Source organism: Helianthus annuus, chromosome 5 (assembly GCF_002127325.2).
Source record: "Helianthus annuus cultivar XRQ/B chromosome 5, HanXRQr2.0-SUNRISE, whole genome shotgun sequence".
NCBI lineage: Eukaryota > Viridiplantae > Streptophyta > Magnoliopsida > Asterales > Asteraceae > Helianthus > Helianthus annuus.
Genome location: NC_035437.2, coordinates 159,282,813 through 159,288,436, shown reverse-complemented (window position 1 = coordinate 159,288,436; position 5,624 = coordinate 159,282,813). Strand labels below are relative to the sequence as shown.

The 5,624-nt window shown below is 33.8% G+C and overlaps 1 long non-coding RNA gene across 27 annotated transcripts; it reads right to left on the bottom strand.

The window, feature by feature from the left end:
* Nucleotides 1–254: 254 nt before the first annotated feature.
* Nucleotides 255–3,036, bottom strand: LOC110941690. Of its 27 annotated transcripts, none has more exons than XR_004893445.1 (10): nucleotides 2,818–3,031; nucleotides 2,474–2,725; nucleotides 2,265–2,334; nucleotides 2,030–2,173; nucleotides 1,888–1,927; nucleotides 1,412–1,506; nucleotides 923–1,295; nucleotides 672–784; nucleotides 496–557; nucleotides 255–417 (listed from the first exon to the last, which is right to left on the bottom strand). It is a non-coding gene; the product is annotated as an uncharacterized LOC110941690 (long non-coding RNA). The 27 variants fall into 27 exon arrangements; XR_004893444.1 differs by having other exon boundaries at nucleotides 496–554; XR_004893450.1 differs by having other exon boundaries at nucleotides 699–784.
* Between the last annotated feature and the right edge of the window lie 2,588 nt (nucleotides 3,037–5,624).

The window sequence follows — 5,624 nt, the reverse complement described above, 5'->3', positions numbered from 1 at the left end:
CTCATCAACCAAAAAGTATTATCTTTGATATCCTCCACCAAGTTGACAACCGAAACGTTCCTGTTCTGAGAGACCTTTCTCGTTTTTGTTTACCCATAGCCTCCAGCACATCGTAAGGAAGACGGCATGGAAATCACATAGTTTAGTCATCTACAAAATTAAACTCATTAGCTTACATGTTATGAGTGATATCAATGAAAAAACATCTTGTATCATTGCAATTGAAAAAAAAAATTTGGATCAAGATACGTGCCTTCTCGTGACACTGTTGATGTATTTAGAAAATTAAGCAACATGACCTATCTTCTTCATCATCTGAGTTGTAAGTCTTTTTGGTCGTGACCTATTTAGATTCTCTCTTGGTTACTTTATTCTTCTCCTTGTAGTGATCCACAACCAAATCATCCCACTTTTTTCCTACAAAATCACACAAAAAGGTTTTAGTGTGTTAAAATTTCAACATTATTGAGTGTTACTCTTCTTAACCTTGTCTACCTATGAACCACCTTTGCAGACATCGCTGCTATCACTCACCATGAAACCCTAATGCCACTCTGCTTCATTTTCATCAAGCGAAGATATAAAGAGAGGTCAAAGTTAGGGTTTCTCAATTGCAAATAATAGCATGTAATTCAGATCTGTAAGAATTTCAAAGCAAACAAAAATCTCACTTTATCCGCCGCAGATCAATCACAAACCTTAGTATCATTCGGAGTTCAATCACCGGAAAGCTTGTTCAAAACCAATTAAGCGGACCTTCTCTCTCTTCTTTTCTTCCAAGAAGCTGTGTTTGTATATTGCTTTAGACCTGAGTTCAAGTGTGGTGCAAGAAAAGACATGTGGTAGAAAGGGAAAAGAAGCAGCTTCTAAAACAACGTACACACTTGACTGGACGACCATGGGAAAGAACAGATAGACATACCTGAGAACGACAGAGATATCAGTGGTAGACCTTGGTCTCGGTGACTACGGTGGTTATCACCGTAAAGAGAGGTGATGACTCCGACTTCAACTTTTGCATCCTAATTTTTTATCCATTCCCAGACCCCAATCGTCAACCCCATGGAACCTCTCCAGACCCCTAAAACGGGAGGCGGGGGGAATGGGCAGTTGAATTGTAGTTATGGTCAAGTGGGGAACCCTCTTATAGGAGAGAAAGGCAGGAGAACGTGTGAGCAACAAATTAGGAAACCACACCAAAGGAGGAGAGAGACACCCAAACCTCCAAAAACTACTGCTTTTTCCGTTATTTTCGGTGAGCTTAAATGGCTAGGATTTTCAACTGGAATAGCTACCTGCTTACAATGGCACAAACAGAAGAAACTCATTTTATGTAAGTTAATACGTTTAGAAAGTAAGCTCTATAGTTTAATCACTAACCATACTTAAAAAATGATACGTAGAAAATTACCAAATCAACCGTGACCTGAAATAGGACGTGTGCTCATGGCATTAGAGAAAGTAACATTGGTGAGGCTCCTTTGCCTGTTCCTGACATATCTTTACCTAGCAAAATCTTTGAAAATCATTCTTTCATCATTTCAAGCTCTACAGGATGCATGATTATTAAAATATACAAATTCAGTAGAGTGATCAATTTGACCAATAACATAGTATCTTTAGCCTCTTTCTTATTATATACTTGTAGAAAGCATTGTAAGCGTATAACTCTTATTGTGATGTTGGAAAAAATATTAGTATTGATAAAACATATATACATTAGGAATGTTAGAATGTCTCTTCATTTATAATAACTTATTTCTTTTAATTAACAATATAAATTGACCATTAGAAACTATGAATATGAAAAATAGTAGTTTTGAATTAACAATTTATTCTTTGGTTTTTTCATAAGTTTAATAGCAACATCCACACCATTGTAAGTACCTTTATGAACCTTCGCAAATAATTACAAAGAAGTAAGAACCTGCATGATGTATTGAACAAATATTAAGAAATAGTGTTACATATCAACCCACCCATTTTGTAAAAAGTAAAAGAAAGAAAAAGAAAAGATAACTGCACTGACCTGGTGCGAAACTTATAATTATTTGACCTCTACTTTATAAGCAATGGTAGCCATGTACTCAAAGCAGTAATACGCATACATCCATCGAAGAGTTTTAAAATTGAGAGCCTTCTCAATATGAGGTACAAAACCTAGGATTTAAACCTATTATAATCCCATTATTTTCAGCATATATCACCAAAGATTACCATTTTAAAACAAAAATGTAACATGAAATGTGATAAAAAATATATACCTTACAGAAAAAAGAGGTCATTAGAAGGAATGAATACCTTGTTCTGCTACTCCCAATCATGATTCATGACCTTCCAAAAAAAAAACATAATATGTGAAATAATAGCAACTAATTGACTAAATAAACCACATTCAAATGTAAAATTTAAGAGCAAGAGATTACATAACCAGTAGGGCTAACATTATATGCCACAAAACAAAAGGGGTTACCTCAGTTTATTTACTGTACGGTTGCCCGAAGTCCCCTGCCGGTTTTGGTCTCGTCTCGGTTGCCGGAACCACAAAGAGCTCCTTCATTCTTGATATTCTTGAGGTGAACATCCTCATTCGGATGAAAACGATACAACATGAGTGAAAATTAGGTTAAACTTACAATTCTGGCACTGGATGAATTGAATTGAAGATCAGAAATGTGACAGAGCTGAGCAGCACTAAGAACGACTTGGTTCGATTTGAAAAGCCCTAGAAGCACAATAACGTGAAAGCTTCAAGAAACAACAAAACCCCTTTTATTTAATCAAAGCTCCAAATTATATTTGGTTTTAAAACCGTACCTGAAATCACGAGAAGGAGACAATGACCGATCAGGGATGAATCGTCAATTTCTAGAGTGGGTTATGGGAAGCTTGGAAGAAGATCCAAGGTCAGGGAGGAGAAAGGGGGACGTAGGGGATGGGGATCTATAATGGGTGGAGGGAGAGGTTGAAGAGAACCGCTAGAAGAGTGGGAAGTGGGATGGAAACCTCTAATAACCTCTCAAAACTTGCAAACTGATAAAAAATAACCTCTAAATTTTAGTAATAACCACTTACTTATTATGGTCAGGATTAATCTCAGAAATAACTGTCAAATTTGAACGGTTGAGATCATTACAAAAATGGTTATTTTTCTCAAAATAGACTACTGGAAATTTAGAAGGTAACCACTAAAGTTGTGGAGATAGTGGGCAATAAAAGGTGGAGGTAACCACCACATACAAAAACCAATCATAACTTCTTGGAACCGCCACAAGAGCGGTTATTTTAATGAGTTTAAACGGCTCAGATTTCATCTCAGCAAGATCTAACGGTGGATATCGATTTGGAAGGTGGTTACACTTAATGGGTTTAATGTATATATATAATTTCCTTTTTTTTTTTTAATAAAAAACCAAGTCACCTAAGAGGGGAGTGCCGCCATCAATTTAGGGTGTTAGGGGAGTTTAAGAGGGGAGTTGACGTGGCACACGAGGATTGGTTATGCGTAAGAGAGGGGACTCCCCTCTTAGGGGAGTGCCCCTTACACCCTAATAACTTAACTAATTGTGCGGTTTAGTGTATAATAGATTTAAAATAAATAACATGTTAGGGGAATGTTCATTTGAGAACAAAATTAAATTGAGAAGAAAAAGAACAAAGGGTACAATTGTAAAACATTAAATAGTTTTTCTCACATCTCATTTATTATTATCTTTGATTAATTAATTAGTCATAAATACTATCATCCTCCACACTAAAATTTTTGCCTAAATACATCAAAATTTATCCTACATGTTTTGAAAAATTCTCCTAGACATATTGAAATTTACCCTACGCAACTCGTAATTCATCCTACACAACTCGTAATTTATCCTACACTTTAAATTATTTTTTTTTTCTTCTTTGAAAATATATAATTTTTGAAAATAAGTTACAAATTTAATTTACTAGCTATTAAAAAGGAAGACTAACAATTAATGATTTATCTAAATTTACCAATATACATTTACACTAATATTAAATATAAAATTAAATGAACTAAAATGAAGGATTCTTATTGGTTGAAATTTCTTCTTTTTTATTCTTACAAAAAATTTCTTCTCATTTAAACCCTCCACTAACATGTTAATAGATTTAAATTTTTAACAATTATGTGTATATATATTTAATATAATATAATTAAAAAAATCCGGGCCCTCAGAGAAACTGAGCCTTGATCGTCACCCACCGAGCCCACCCAAAGGCAGTAGTGCAACAGGTAAACTCAAAAAGTTTATACAAATTTGAAGATGAAACAAATTAAAAATCATGTCGAGCACACTAACCCAAACATGAGTAGCATTTTGCTAGCTAACACAAATAATAATCGTGTAAATTGAATATTTATTTGTTTATTTTTTTTTAAACACTACCAAGGGTGTATTCATCCAAAGGGTACCATCATGTATGCATATTTATTATTACTTAATTAATAGAGTTAAATACTATTTTAGTCTTTATAGTTTGCTTAAATTATTTATTTTAATTCAAAAGATTTCTTTTAACTTTCTTAATTAGGTAGTTTGGTTTTTATATCAATTTAGGTACACTTCACTAACTCTATCCAAATTTTCTTATAAAAAAGACCAAAATACCTTCAACCTATTTTGAAATTATACCCTTATACAATTAGCAACTTGAGTTATGTCCCATTTGTTTAAAAGTCACACCCTATAGATTATTTTACTCACACCCTTTCATTATATTATATATATATACATACAAAATAGGACACAATGTTTGGATAAAGGGTTACGACTGTTATTTTTCAACCCCTATTCTTATCATCAAGCCATATAGAATCGGTACATCTGTTATTGAAATACTGAACTAAATAACGGAACGATGTGTTCGTTGGTAAATTGATGTGTCCGTTCCCAAAGGATAAGTCATTTCTCCAAATAAATAAAGGTGTTTAGACTCATAAATTGATGCGTCAATTAATATTTTTATAATAATTTATTATTCATTTAAACTGCATCGCGTGTTCCTGTTTTCCATTGCGTTCCTTGCAAATTTGCATGCTGTTTTCCATGGATAATTCTTTATTCACTCATTGTAATTTTTATCCAAAAGATGCTAGTTACAAATTGATATTAAATTTGCATGCTGTTTTCCATGGATAATAGCGAAACAGTTAACTACGTTCTGGCCATCGATTTTTCTCCAGAGGGACAGTGGCTTACCATCATCGGTCACCACTCGCGACCAAGGTTGTTGTATTTCCCTGCCGCCAGTGCGTCATTTCTTCCTTTTTGATTCGATCTTACCTTTTTATTGTTACTTTTCTTTGTGAATGCAATCGACTGAAGCATTTGCCTTTTTAGTGATCGTTGTTTCTTTCCTTCCTTCTGAATCGCGCTTTAAACTCGACTCACGCATACAGAAATAGAGATCGAAGATTAGTCATCTTCATGTTTATGATTCATTTTGTCTGTCATTTTTTAAAATATGTTGTTTTGAATTCAGTCGTATTCAGTTTTGGTTTTAATTGTTCATAGATCAATCGTTTGTTATTATGATTTTGATTTTATTCATGAACATAGTTGCATGGTTGCAAATTTGGTGATCATGCGTTTAGATAA